We start from the raw sequence: 15480 nt of genomic DNA, 5'->3' as shown, positions 1-15480 counted from the left end.
GGGGCTGGAGAGGTGGCTCAGTGGTTAAGAGCACTGACTGCTCTCCCAGAGGTCCTGAGTTCAAATCACAGCAATCACATGGTGGCTCACAACCATCTGTAAAGAGATCTGATGCCCTCTTCTGGTGTGTCTGAAGACAGCTATAGTGTACTCATAGTAAATAAATAAATAAATAAATAAATAAATAAATAAATAGAATTTGACTAGGTAAAAGGAGGGTTGAAAAAGATGCTTGGAAACAGGTTGTTTCCTAATATCAAAAGTGTACAGTAATATATAGTTAAAATAAAATATAAAACATCGATCAAAATGAGTGATTCCTGATCTTTTTTGACTAGAGTTGATGTCATGACTAAGCTGTGGCAGTGAAATTGGTGAATGTTTTTTAGCATCTGCTTTTCTGCGTGTGTGTGTGTGTGTGTGTGTGTGTGTGTGTGTGAGAGAGAGAGAGAGAGAGAGAGAGAGAGAGAGAGAGAGAGAGAGAGATACTGCTGAAACACAGAAAACATCGATTTGCCCCACGTCACATGATGGCCGGTGTTGACTGTCTACTTGACAAGCTTACAATCACTGTGGAGACAGATCTCTGGGCACGTTCTTGAGGGAGTTGAGATCGGCTTTTACTGTAGTGGGGAGATCCACTCTAACTATGGCCAGCACTATTCTGTGGCCTTGGGTCTCGGACTGAATAAAAGGAGAGAGCAGGGCAAGGGCCAGTACTCACCTCTTTCTTCGTCCCAGCTCTGGATGCTGGGCGACCAGCCCACCTCACATTCCTGCTGCCATGTGCGCTCTACCGAGAGCTGTGGCCCCTCACATCATAGGCCAGAATGAAACTTTCATCCCTAAGGGGGCTTTTGTCGTGTTTCTGATCACAGCAATGAGAAACATTAGTAATACAGTGAGAGAGCCAGTGAGACATAGAGCTAGCGGGGTTTGAACCCAGGCAATTTAGCCCCAAGTCTACTTCGCTCACACCATCCTCCTTTGCAATTTCCCGGTCAGAAGAGGGGGAGGGGTAAGCGGGATCTCGTGTGAAAGGAGTCAGTGAATAGACAACTGACCACAGGGAGGGCTTAGACTACCAAGGGAAGCTAGGAGACAGGGAAGACTGGTTGACAAAAGGCTTGAAGAGCTAGACACGCTAAGCCAGGTATGATGACACACACTTGTCATCCTAATATGACCCTGGGACAAGGGACTGAGGTGCATAATTTACATATCAAAGCAGACCTCCAGGTTTCTCAGCATCCCTCAGTCCCTACCTTTCATACCTTGCCCCCAACCCTTAACTTTACCTTCCCCCAGAGGCTCTTCCTTTTACAATCCAGACATTCTGGGTTCTCTCTCTCTCTCTCTCTCTCTCTCTCTCTCTCTCTCTCTCCCCCCCCCATTCTTTCTCTTCTCTCCCTGTGCCCATGCCCTTTCTGCTCCCCTCCACTACCCACCATGATGACTCCCCAGGCCTCAGCTTCCCAATAAACGTGGATTTAATATGTTCTAATCTGGTTTGAAGAGGCTCATTTCACCATGGAAGAAATAGCCTATCCGAGAGAGGTAAAGGCAGGATGCTGGAGTTTGGAGTCAGCTCGAGCTACAGTGTGGCTTTCTCTCAGAACAAAATGCACAAACCAAACCAACCAGGAGCTTGGCCATAAAGAAAAGGATTATCAGACAACCATGAGTCTGTGAGAGCTGCTGATTTATTTCAAGGAAGACTTCATTGCCACCTATTTCATGAGAAACATGAAGGGACAGTAAACTAACACTGGAACTTGACCTTGGTGAGGCTACTCATGGGAAGGGGCGTGACCACTCACAAGAAGGGGCGTGGCTGGAAAGTAGATATATTCTTTCATCCTTTATTTCCAATCAAGACTGGAGCCATGACTCAGAGACTTCATCTGTACTGGAAAGATGAAACCACAAAGTGTAAAACTCCCTGGAAGAGGGGCTGTTGAAGAAACACTAGAGGAACCACAGCTGGGGCAGGAATAAGGACCTCCCGGTGGTGCTGTGGAATTTAACAGGTCTGCCCAGTTTCAGAGTCTCCAGCCACTTCAAAGGGGACAGAGAGAGAGAGAACTTGGACACAGCTAAGAAGTTTAACAAGAAGCTTTAGAACACTGGAGAGAAGAAACTAAATGTGCTTCTGTCTTGACCACGCTGCTGCGTGCTGTGAAACAAAATGTGGCGGCTTAATGTCCCACTCACTCTCTCCATCTTCCCGGGGCAGAGGGCCCCTTTGAAACTTGCCCAGCATGGTGAAGCGCAGGGAAGGAGAGTGAGGAGCAAAGACCGCATGTGGTAAAACTCTTACTTCTAAACATTCAGTGTGCATACTTGGTGCCGCCTTCAAAGTTCCAACCCTCCCGATCTTTCGATAGGCCTCAGTGTACAGTTCACTAGCTTCTGACTGATTGTTCCTTCAAGAGTGGGCTCCTCCCATGTCTGTCCTAGGTTTCTATGAGCCTCCATCCTGCCTCAGCCTGGGACATTCTATAAATACTTCGAAGAAGTATTCTAGCTGGACTCTTTGCTCTTTTTGTTCTTAAAACCTAATCTTTCACACTCAGATTATCTGGAAAAGAATCCGCTATGGTTGGGCGTATCGCTTTGTCCACTGAATGGGTGTCACTCTATGGGCGATGTGGTGGGCACAATCAAGTCGTGCCTTTGTATAATCCTGTCCCCTGGATACTGGTAGAGCTTGTGACTTGCTTCTAAATTGTAAAGCAATGACAAAGGTGATGTCATCCTGCTGGTCATGTTTTGTTAATAAAGACTGCTTTAACTGGGTGGAAAGGGTTCTTTGCTGGCTTTGAAGATGCCGTGTTGTGAGAGGGCTATAGAGCAAGGAAGTGGAGATAGCTTCTTCAAGATGATGGGGACCCCAAACCAACAGCCAGCAGGAAAATGGGAACCTTGGTGCCCTAACTGTAAGGGGCAAGTTCTGAAACACTGAAGGAGTTCAGAAGCCGGAGATGGCTTCCCCTGTTCAGGCTTCTAGATGAGCATACCATCCAACTGACCCCTTTTAGCCCTCAGATACGCCGAGCTCAGGATACAGCTGAGCCATGCTCAGATGCCTCCCACTGTTGGAAACTCTGAGCTCATAGCAAGGCAAGCTTGAGAGAGGTCGAACTGTGCACGCCCGCAGTAGATAGCCAAGAAAGGCAGTAGACTAGAGACACTCTGGAGAGGCTTGGTGATAAGAAGAAATCAGAAAAGACAAGAGACTTTTCAAAGCCCTTTTTAAAGATAGGAGCACTTCACAGAATGCCCCACCCAGCCAGCGCTGTGTCAGTCATGTAGAATTCGCCTTGTATAAACACTGTGATTATGGCTTTGAGAAGATATTTGCGCCGGTCAGGTTTTAGCCAGGAAAGCAGAAATCATTATGCCACTTGAATGATGTAATGCACATGCTATCTTAAGCAGGCAGTGAGAGCAGACAGGAAGCCTTAGGACAGCCAGGCAGCCTAGAGTTTAGCACCATCTTCCTGAGTTTCATATTTTATATGGCGCTCCTGTATATGTGTGGGACCCTGAAAGGTTGCCTGGTCCTCGGTTGAGCTAAGGCCTGAAACCCCGGACACCCTGAAGGGACAGTAGGCTTTACCTGTTCCGGGACACCAGGGCAGGTCCCTAGCCGCAGCTCCCCCAGCCCCCCTATAGATTTGTGGCCACCAGTCGTGTATGGGCAGTGCCCTAAGCCCCTTCACATGTAGAGGACATGACCTGTGGTCAAAACAGATCTCCATTTTAATGAGGTAGCTAAAGGCCTGGAGGCGTAGCCAATAACCTTTCCTTCCCAGACACTCCTCCCTGCAAAAGGTATTTAATCTGAGAGTGGGGTATGGTTTTACTCATCCACTTTCCGCCATGACAATAAATGTCTTCAAACAATGGACTGCCACTTTTCATCAGGATCAGACGCCTTGACCTACTGAGCTTAGAAGGCCTCTCTGTGCTCCCATCCACAACTGCCTCCAAGCCAAGTTCAAGCTCACGGCCGGCTAGATGCAGCCTGCCGCCCTGCTCCATTTTCAGCTTTTCCACGGCATCCGGCAGCACCTGAGTGTCCGAGAGCCTGAGAACCAGAACGGCGCCAGCCTCGCCACAGACCCAGGGACCCATGAGGCAGCTCCAGCTGTTCCACTCCTCAGACCGCATTTTCCTACCTCCAAAACGGTGTCCGGCCTGATGACAGCGTGGGGTAAGCCTGGTCAACCTCCAGCATCCGGCCTCCCGGATTGGCTGAGCCCTGTGGCAGAGCGGACATGCGTCCCCGCTTACCCTACATAACCCTCAATGTAGGGTTTATTTTGTTTGAGACTGGGTCTGGCTGTATTGCTCAGACAGGCTTCACGCTCAAGATTCTCTCGCTTTAGCCTCCCAGCTGCTGGGATTACAGGTATATACCACCATGGTCTGCTTTCATTAGTGAACTCGTATGCCTTGTCTGTTAATTTGTCTGTTGTTGGTTATTTCGGCAGATTCGATTACTGGAACTCTGAGCTTCCCTACAGTAGTTGGGAAATAAAGCCACGGATAAGGGCCAACAAAATGACTGATGAAGAGACCTTCAAGGGATCCAGATACTGGAACTGTTATGGGAACATTGGAAAGCAGCAGTATCTTGGTGATAAGCACAGAGGCCATGCTTGTGTAAGTTTTGTTGCAGCATATTACCATAATTGTTCTATTTCATTAACATGAACAATTAGACAGCTCATAAAAACAGCTGGCTCGGGATAATAGAAATGTTCCTTAATAGGAATATAATGCTTTGCTAAATTCTGGTGCGTTTCCATCTGTAAGCACGGTCTCAGTAAAGCGAAGGGCCATTCAATCACTAGATTCTTCATTAATGGTGCTTTATCCTGTGATATCAGATCTCTCTCCACATTGCTCATCCTTCGTTTCAATTAATGATAATATTTACCTCGATGTTGAAGCAACCATCTCAGAACCGTTCTAGACACCTCCTCATTTCTCCGGGTCATCTTTCATGAACATAGGAAGTATGCATATAAAAAAAAAACCCTTCTGTTTATTTTCTCTTGTTACTCATTCAGTATAAAGTTCCCTTAAAGTAGGCATTATTGAAGATCAAGAGAAAATTATCTTCATCCCCCTACCCTGTATGCTGACACGGAACTATCAAGACATATCATACATTTAAAAACTGAACTCCAGGACAATGGGCAATACTTCGGATAAAGGAGAGGATGGTGGTTAATTTTGTCAATTTGATTGGATGTAGAAGATCTAAAAGTCAACCATCTGAGCATGTGTATGAAGGAGTTTCTAGACTGGGTTAATTGAGGTGGGCGTCACTATTCCATAGGGTAGGGTCATAGACTGAATGGGGAAAAGGAAGCCGAGTACCAGAGTTCATCTCTCTGCCTGCTTCCTGACTGAGGATACCACGTGACCCGCTTACTCTTATTCCTGCCTCCCTGACCTTCTGCTACAATGGACGTCGGGCTGTGAGACAAAAAATCAACCTTTCCTTGAGTTACACTTGTAAGTAGTATGATGTCATGTCTACTCCAGTGAGTAAACAAAGCCTTAGCCACCTCTGCTCGTCCTCCTGCAAAGAGGGAGAAGAGGAGCCACTAACAAGCATCTGGTAGACCTGCATTTGATCCCAGGCCCCCACTGACCAGCTCTTGGCCTTAGGGAAATACTCTATAAAATTAGCAGTCGGTGTGTTGGGTACTCATACGATGTACATAGACGGTGTCTTAATTTGGTTTCTGTTACTGAGATAAATCCATGAGTAGAAGCATCTGGGGGAGGAAAGGGTTAATCTGGCTTATACATACCAATCCCAGTCCATTACTGGGGGGGAACTCAAGCAGGAGCAGAGGTGGTCACCGAGGCTTGTTCTTCACTTCCGCTTACCTAGTTTCCTTGTGCAACAGAGGACCACCTGCCTAGCAGCAGCACCACCCACAGTGTGCCAGGACCAGCTCCATCAAGAGGATGTCTCCACGGACATGCCCACAGGCTAATCTGATGGCGGCAGTTCCTCGGTTGCCACAGAGCAACCCAGAGCAGGTTGACAAACAAGATTAACTAGTGTTTGCCTGTGTTATTAATACACATGATTGTCTGTGTGTGTGTTACACGTGCTCACGATTAAAACACACTTGAAATGATCAAATCATCTTTTAATGTCTATTTCCCCATTAGCATTTTGTCTAAGCCCCACCCCACAGTTACCCGGCAACAGCCAGGTATGCTCTGCCCCACAGATACCTGGCAAAAGCCAGGTAAGCCTGACACTATGAAAGGGGCTGCTTGCCCCCTCCTCACTCTCTTGTTCTCTTGCTCTTGCCTTCCTGCCCCTGCTCTGTCCTCCCATTCCCTTACCCCCTCTTTTTCCACATGCTCATGACCAGTCTCTACTTCCCTCCTCTTCCTCCTCTTCCTCCCCCCCCCCCGTCTCCTTCTCTACTCTCTCTACCCCTACTACCCTCTTATCTCCCCTCCCCATGCCCTGAATAAACTCTCTTCTATTCTATACCGGTATGTGCCTGGTCCCTCAGGGGAAAGGGATGCCTAAGCATGGGCCCACAGAAGCACCCCCATTCTCCACACCTCACCATTCCTCCATAGAACATATTACCACCCCCTTTTATCTTTTTGTAAACACATCAGCCCCCGCCTACTCAAGTGCTTGGCTTTCTCTACTCTCTCCTGGTGCAGTAGACTGCTGTGGTTAGCACAGTATTAACCGTAATACTGACACATTGTAGGCACTTAAGTAGTTCCTGAATTGTTGGTAATAGATCCAGTTCTCCAGAGCATCTGAAAAGTGCGGGGGTAAACAAACCCTAAATAAGGACATTCTGAAAACTCTTAATCCAGTGTTAGGAACTCCAGCAGCTGGGGAATTATCAGTCCCCATTCCCTCCCTTCTGACCCGACTCCATGAAGACCAGAAACACATCAGTCTACATCCTGGTGGGAAGATCTTTTCCTCTCATGCACTAGGTTCTCCTTACGCATAGTTGAAGGTTGACTGAAGGTCAGACTCTGAGGTCAGGTGGACCTACTCAGTGTCTTTCCCAGGAATCTTGTCAGCCAAGCCTTTACCCTTAGCGCCTCAGCGGTCCAAATTCTACAGATATTTGCCGGTCACACTTGGAGTAGATTTTGTGGCCCCCAGATTTTGATAACAAAGACAGAGAGACAATGCAAATTTTATATATATCTTAATTTGCTTAATGATTTAGCCATGGGACTGCTCTCCTGAAACCAGGTTGTTATTTTACAGAGAAACATGTTTATATAGAAATGATAATTTAGGTTGGGGATTTAGCTCAGTGGTAGAGCGCTTGCCTAGGAAGCGCAAGGCCCTGGGTTCGGTCCCCAGCTCCGAAAAAAAGAACAAAAAAAAAATGATAATTTAAAAGTCCCTTTACATATTTGTCTGATATTCAAAAGAATTTCTTACTGAAGAATACAGCTATAATATTTGCAAAATAGAAATTAACTGCTTATTTAAGATCTTTTGTTTGAATGAATTTTATTGTTTTTACCTGATATTCAGTGATGTGTGTGACCCTGGATTATTCTTGGGAGTATATTTTTGAGTTAGTTTGAAAAGCTGTATAAAATTTGTTGACCTTTATGCTCTCTGTGCCACTGAATGGTTGACTGATCCACTCCTGTTCCTCTGATTTCTATAAACACAGTTTCTTTTTTTTTTTTTTTTTTTTTTTGGTTCTTTTTTTTCAGAGCTGGGGCCCGAACCCAGGGCCTTGCGCTTCCTAGGTAAGCGCTCTACCGCTGAGCTAAATCCCCAGCCCCTTAAACACAGTTTCTTACTTCGACTGATATGCATAAGACAAAATGGAAAAATGTTCCCTCCGAAGCAGCCTGCTTTTTCCTGAGCTGACAGGGAGCGTGTGAGTTTGTGTCATAGACCACAGAGCTTTACCCCAGAGGGCAGTGTGGGCCATGACTGGTCAGGAGCAGTCCCTGACTCACCTTCACCGGAAGCGAGAATGCCTCTTTCAGGCTTTGGCTCAAATTCCCGGACATCCTTACATTGCCAGAAAGACAGCACATGCCACACAACGTCAATACGTACATCTCAGATATTTCTTCCCAAGACCTGCAAACTGGGGGCTGCCCACTCAAGGTGGGAGGTAAATCCTGCCGTTGGGTACACCGTGTTTGACTCATGTGTTGTTTTCAAAACCAGGACTTTTTTTTTTTTTTTTTTTTTTTTTTTTACAAACGAATCTTGCTTCTCAGGAAAACCAAACCACGCAGCAACATAAATCCCAAGCTCTTACATGTCATTTGGGGGCAGAGACTTAGTCTCAGAGTAGCCGTTTAGATGGGTGTGAATTCTCAATCCACAAAGGTCTTCTTACCACTTCCCTCCCCTCTGCAGAACACACTCGAGCATCTGAATCAATGGCTCCTTTAAAAGGCTTCCAGAGCATCTCCTCCAGTCTTAAAGACTGCTGCCATTCTGCAAAACTCGGGCTTTAGCCGAGCTCGCGATACACGCGGTGAAAGCTAGCCTGCAGTCAACCGTCATGAGGTTTAGGTTACTGTTGGCATTTTTGTCTTTGAATTTTTCCTGGGTCCTTTTCGACCTTCAGGCAAAGAGGGATGGATGAGGCTCTGTTGTATTAAAGACATAGAGGCCTCGATAGAGGTCATAACAAAAGGAAGTGACACAGCCCTCCTCAGAGAGCCATCGTCATTGGCAGGTGGGGTCCTCCTCCTCCCCTCCCCTTCTTTTCCCTTCCGGTTCCTGTTCTGTCCTTTCCTTTCCCTGCCCACCCCATGTATGGCCTCCTACATTTGAACTTGACAAATGACACTTTCTTTTTCTGAAGTAAAGAACGAGAACCGTTCTTTACTCCATATACTCCCATATACTCCCATATCCAGAAACAAATCTCTCCTCAAATAACTCCTTTCGTTTTTTTTAAATTATTATTTATTTAATGTATATGAGTGCACAGTAGCTGTCTTCAGACACACCAGAAGAGGGCACCAGATCCCATTACAGATGGTTGTGAGCCACCATGTGGTTGCTGGGAATTGAACTCAGGACCTCTAGAAGAGCAGTCAGTGAGTGCTCTTAACTGCTGAGCCATCTCTCCAATCCCTTTGTTCTTCTAAATTTGGATAATGCCCACATTTATGATAAGCCTGTGTTATCCAGGCACCATGGTGGTGCAGATCTATAACAACACAGAGGGAAAGGCAGTAGGATTATGAATTCAAGGCTAGCCTGAGCTACATAGTAAGATCCTATAATGGGTGGGAGGGATACCCTTAGATAGCATCAGGGTGAAGACTGGACACTGATAAGACTCAGCTTGATTAGAGAATTGGGCTTTCAGCTCTAATCCCTAGACTCTGGGAGGACCTTGGGTCTCTAGAAAAAAAAATATCCATGGCCCCTCTAGTAGGGAGGTGTGGATGCTGTAATTTACAGCTGGCCAGGAGTATAGACTGGGCTCTGATACAGCTAAGCAAGCACAGAGCCTGGGCTTCGACCCGTATGACCACAGCAAACAAATATACTAACAAAATATAGGACACAGCATGAGGTCTGTAGGGGTCTGCCCTAAGATAGAGCTTTTGAGGTGAGGGATCTAATGATCCCTCCAGGTTAACAATGTTCACACAAAATTAAATTAGGGGCACATGTGCCTGGTGTCTGCTTATGCATGATTAATTACTTGCTTAGTCGTTGGAAGGAAGCTCCACATCTCTCTTGAGGCCCCAGTTGTCTTTGGTTTTTGGTCACCTCCCAGCTGTGGAAAGGGAAAGGAGCAATTTCAGGATGTCTCTGTCCCGGGTGTGCTATTCACTCTTGTATGTTCACTGACAATTTCCTACCCTCCTGTCTTCCATTGCCAGTTATGAACTGGTGACTTCTAACTCAAGGTCTCCGTATCTTGTGGGTTCCTTTTTGGGGGGAACTGCCTAGTAAGTATTTCCCCCTGGACCCTCCAGGCACTTCAAACTCTCTCCCAAACTCTGTCCACTTACCTTAGCCCGGTGATTCTAAGTCTGTCAGGACACAGGCCATTCCTGTCACAGTTGCTTCTAGCATCACAAGACACACAGTAGGCACTCAAATCCTGCTGCGATAAGTGAGAGAGACAGAATGGGGAGTTTGTAATGTCTGTTAACCTTCGGAGAATAAAAGTCATTCGAATCTCTTTCCCCTGTCCCTCGGTAGCCTACAGCAATCAAATCAGACCCCTGTCACTTCAGAAAACCTTTCCCCAGCTACACCCCTCCTTTTGGCCAAGTCTCAGAATTTCCTGCATCCACAGCATATGGTTGCTACACCAGCTTCACTTAAAAGCGGCCTGAGGGATGAAGCAGACACCATATTCTTATCCTGGTGATTCCTTGTGTGATAGAAAGCAGGAATGATGACCTCGGAGAGGTGTCTGGAAGATGTTTGGGCATAAGTGTGGAGCTCAGAAGAGGACTGTGGCAGAGACAGAGGCGAGGTGCTCATGGTGATGCCGTGGGATGACTGTTCTTTGCCCCTGGTGATAAACAATACCCTTGGGAGTACGACACTGAGGACAAGTGGAGACTGTGAATCTCTAGAAGGAAGAAACCCCAGATACAGAGGCAAGCTAATAACCTCTATGGACAAATGCTGGTTTAGTATGGCTACATCTTCTAATGCTACCTTAGCTTAGGAAGTTTGGGACTGTGCTTTGGAATGAAAGACCTCCCACACAAATGCCTATCAACATATGCTTGGGTTACTGCTGATTAAAATGGTCATAGATCGGAAATGCTGTAAAGCTGGAACTGTGTTTAGTACGCTTACCCTATGCAACACCATAGCTTAGCAGCTCAGCCCACCTTAGAGTACAGGCCGGGTCATTTCCCCCTTGTGAGCACAGGGCTGACAGAATACCATGACTCCTGCTGTTGCAACGTCACAGGCAAATCAGGAAAGAGCAATGTTCAAAATGCAAAGGACGGTTTCTACTGGATGCATGTTTCATTGCACATCAGCAAGTGTAACTTGGACAGACATGGTGGTACAGGCCTGGGACCCTGGAACATACCTGGAACCTCAGAATGAACCTGCAACTTCAGAACATGCCTGTAACCCCAGCATGTGGGAAGTAGAGGTGGGAGGGTCAGGAATTTGAGGTTGTTCTGGATTACGTGAGACCCTTTCTTAAACAAACAAATAAACATAAAGAGAAAAGAGTCAACAACAACAAGAACAACAACAAGAACACAGAGAGAGAGACAAAATCTCTGGACCAGACAACATATCTGGATCAAATATGTTGCTCAAACCAAATACTCAGTCGGATTCAGGTCTTGGTTTAACAATTTGTGACTTCCCCTTGGAAGTCATATTCCTCCCGAGAGTGTAGAAATGTGAATGTGTTAACAGTGGAAAGAAAACTGGAAGCCACAATTCGGCTAAAGGGAAATTAGGGAAATACATCCAAAAGAACGCAGCCGTCAGCCAGCCCGAGTGGAGCACGTCTGAGGAAACAGAGCCTTTATACAGGGAGCAGGCAGGTAGTGAATATTAAATTTGGGTCCTTGATTGGATTTTGGAGCTGAGCTGTGTATGAAGAGGGTCCAGGTATGAGAATGAATCTCTCCAACAGTGGTGGATAGATCTTCAGAGAACTTTATGTTCTCCTGTAAATACTGTAACTCCTACAAAGGAAATGAACGCAAGAGCAGCCAAGGAACGGAAAATCCATCCAGGTGAACCCTCTGGCTTCGCCTTAGGAATAACTTGTTAATCCAAGAAGCTGGTTTTAATAAAAAGCTGGGCTGTGGCACAACTAGTACTACTAGTAATATGCAGTTATTATTTTATTAAATCCCGATATGATTTAAGGCAGGAGATTTAAAAGGTTTCTTAAAGTTCTATTTTATGTATATAGGTGTTTTGCCTACGGGTATGTCTGGGCCTCACTTGTGTGCCTGGTGTCCAGAGAGGTCACAGCATAGTAGATTCCATAGAATTGAAGTTACAGACAGCTGAGGGCTGCCATGTGAGTGCTGGAAATCAACCTGGGTCCTCTAGAAGAGTAGCCAGTGTTATTCCCTCCTGAGGCATCTCTCCAGTCCCTGAGGTAGATTCTTTGTTGTTGTTGTTGTTTGAGGCAGGGTGTCTGTGTAGTCCTGGTTGTCCTGGAACTGGCTACGTAGACCAGGCCTGCCTGGAACCCACAGAGCTCTGGTTGCTTCTGCTTCCCGAGTGCTAGGATTAAAGGCAGGTACTCTCATAACTGACTCTGATGTGGATTTTTATTATTTCTATTTTCGAGGAGTAAGAGTGGAAGAACTATGTCCACTTATTTATCCATCTGATGAGCATTTAATCTAGAATGCAGGGCATCGTGGTGAAGAAAGATGACTTTTAAAAAATTCGTCCCAGTAAAATTCGAATTCCAGGTGTCACCAAGTAGACCCAGGGACAGTCAGTGGCCTTCCTTTCACCTTCTAGTGGACCTCTGACACAGTTTCTAGTAGGCGGCCAGCCCTTTTAATAATAACAATAATTTTGAGGAACCAGCAAAATACAGACCCATGACTCAGGGAATGGAAGTTCTCAAGACAGCTGAGTAGCTCCCAGGCCACTCACCAGCCACATGCCTTAGCCAAACACCCAGTCTGTGGTTGACAGCAGTGACAGCTATGTGCCTGGAGGAGCGGCTGCGAAAACAGCAGGGACTAACACAATGCAGGTGAAAGTGCTTATAAAATCACTTGTGTAATGCCTGACATATTATAGTCCTGGTTTCAGGTAATTATGTAAATATAGTGTTATTTAAAAATAATGACCCTTTCGGTCAACTCCGTGACATTTCCAGCGATCTCAGAAAGGCTGTAGTCCTGTTCTGGATGGGTGAGTCAGCGTTTTAGTTTGTTGACTTGAGGAGAAGTATTGTTCAGCTGCCCTTAGAAACATTTAGTTTCAGCCAGAAGCAGCAGGGCCCAAACCAGTGGACCCAGACACAGTGAGAGTCACTTCTCAGAGCTGACATCACTTGAGGAGGAAATAAGTAGGCATTTTCTCATTCCTTCATTAAACAAATATTTACTGGTTGCCCGCTCTGTTTTGTTCATTGCTGTGCCCTTGGTGTCCAGAATAATACCGCTGCCCCGAAGCACTTTGGATTCTAATAGCTGGAGGTCATTAATACAGAGAGATGTGTTTGTGTTAGGTAGTGAGTGCTCCAAGGAAAAGGGAGATGGGGCTATGGGTGCGGGGATGGGGGGGAGGGAGATGATTAAGGCCAGCTGTCTCAACAAACAAACCCTCCCCTCCCCCACGAGCTTTCCATCTCACTTTTTGAGTCTTTGAAGAAGCAGCGAAAGAAGGAGGCAAAGGTGGTGGGGACCAAGTCAAAGAACAGCAGAGGCAAAATCGTGGTCGTTCCCAGGAAGAGTAAAGAAACCAGCATATTCTCTCTCTCTCTCTCTCTCTCTCTCTCTCTCTCTCTCTCTCTCTCTCTCTCTCTCTTCCCCCTCCCTCCCTTCCCCCTCCCTCTCTCCCTCTCTCTCTCTCTCTCTCTCTCTCTCTCTCTCTCCCCCCCCCTTCCCCCCAACTCTGTGGAAGAGGCAGTCAAGAGCCATGCACTTAGGCCTCCCCAGCCATGGGAGAAAGTGAGAAAATACAGGTGTTAGGGCCATCTAGTGTCCCTTAAAGAACTGTAAATATAAAAACAAGGCGAAATGGGAAGTAGTTGACAGTGACGCTGACCGTGTGAACTAAATTATGAATATGTTCCATTTTCTAGAGCAGCAGTTCTCAACTACGTATCAGACATTTACATTGCAATTTGAACGGAAGCAGAATTACAGTTAGGAGGTAGCGACGAAATAGTTGAGGCATCCCAGCATGAGGAACTGTACTAAATGGTCACAGCATTAGGAAGGTTGAGGGCCACTGCTCTAGAGAAAAGCTTCCCAACCTTTCCCCACTCGTGATATTTTTATCCCAAGAACAAATTATACAACCTTAGGCACATAGCTATGTAAAATCATTATAAAAATTAAAACATTTATTGATCATAAATCAATTATTTTAAACAATTTTTATATGCTTATGATTTTACCATTCAGTAAAGATAAAATTGCATACTGATAAGCGTGCCTGTTTGTTTTAGTATAAGAATTACATCTTGGATGAATGTTTGATACTGAAGGGCATAGAATCTTCAGTGGTTTTCAGCGTTGATTGGCATTTGTTTTTATAATCTTCAGTTCTTGAGAACTATATATTTCTCATAAATATGTAGTACAAAAAATGGCAGAAGTATATCAAAGGTCATTTCAGAAATTACTAGCAAACTCTATCTTATTCCAAGCCAAAGTTCACTTTTTTTCACTTGTTTTGTTTCAGACAGGATTTCTCTGTGTAGCCCTTGCTGTCCTGGAACTCATTCTGTAGACCAGACTGGCTTCCAACTCAGGGACCCACCTGTTCCACCTCCCAAGTGCTGGGATTAAAGGCATGCACCACTATGCCTGACTCCAAAATTTACTTAATAAGTTTTTACAAACTTAAGAAAGCAACTCAAACAGCTGCGTGGTCAAACACTCCGGACACAGTCAGAAGATGATTTCATACATAGGTGTCGAGGGAGGACAGCAATGGCATTGCACGTCTGACGGCATGCATCCTGCAAAGTGTGCTTATTGTGTGTTTGAAACCAAGGCTGTAGGGACATTGGTCACGGGACATGACTGAACATTGCCAGAAGCACCTCAGGCTCTCTATGTATTTGATTCTGAATTAAATATTTCTTTTTGCTGCCTGTTCAGGAAAATTTTACTGTTGCTAATCATGATCTTCCCATTCAGTTATGTGGCCTCTATATGGGCTTGTAACCCACCATTTAAGCTGCGTTCTAGACAAATCTTTTATAAATGCATTGATGTATTTACTTCTGTAGGTGAACAATTGCAGGTTATCTTTTTCTTTTTTAAAGATTTATTTATTTATTATATACATGAGTACACTGTTTTCAGACACACCAGAAGAGGGCATCAGATCCCATTACAGATGGCTGTGAGCCACCATGTGGTCTCTGGGAAATGAACTCAGGACCTCTGGAAGAGCAGTCAGTTCTCTCAACGGCTGAGCCATCTCTCCAGTCCCGCTTGCAAGTTATTAATGTTTAAACATGTTTCCTCCATATTCATGACCCTCTTGGGGTAGAGTATTTCTTACCATTCTGACCACAGGGCCAAGCATCATGGCAGACTGGTTTCCTCCCTCCCCAAACCTGAAGAACATAAGTCTGAAACCTTTCCCTCACAAGCTGAGTACTCACAGATCTACGTTCACTCAGGGTAGACAACATGCGCACTCGGGGTATTAATAAACCCAATACCAGGGTTGGGGATTTAGCTCAGTGGTAGAGCGCTTGCCTAGGAAGCGCAAGGCCCTGGGTTCGGTCCCCAGCTCTGAAA

The 15480-nt window shown here is 45.7% G+C and overlaps 1 long non-coding RNA gene across 7 annotated transcripts in view; it reads left to right on the top strand.

Moving 5' to 3' along the window:
• The window catches only part of LOC120100714 (uncharacterized), a 135169-nt gene extending 120219 nt beyond the window's left edge, over positions 1–14950 (top strand). Inside the window, exons 4-7 of one of the 7 annotated variants that reach the window (XR_015673995.1) lie at positions 4500–4671; positions 5354–5532; positions 5934–6069; positions 14408–14827. This is a non-coding gene — a long non-coding RNA (uncharacterized LOC120100714). Of the gene's footprint in view, positions 1–4053; positions 4220–4499; positions 4672–5353; positions 5533–5917; positions 6535–11939; positions 12132–14407 lie in introns of those variants that run through there. The other 6 variants (XR_015673997.1, XR_015673999.1, XR_015673993.1 and 3 more) reach the window with 6 other exon arrangements.
• Positions 14951–15480: the final 530 nt, after the last annotated feature.

Source organism: Rattus norvegicus, chromosome 2, assembly GCF_021556685.1.
Source record: "Rattus norvegicus strain SHRSP/BbbUtx chromosome 2, alternate assembly SHRSP_T2T, whole genome shotgun sequence".
NCBI classification, from domain to species: domain Eukaryota; kingdom Metazoa; phylum Chordata; class Mammalia; order Rodentia; family Muridae; genus Rattus; species Rattus norvegicus.
The sequence above is the reverse complement of the archived record's forward strand: the minus strand, read 5'-3'. Positions and strand labels throughout refer to the sequence as shown.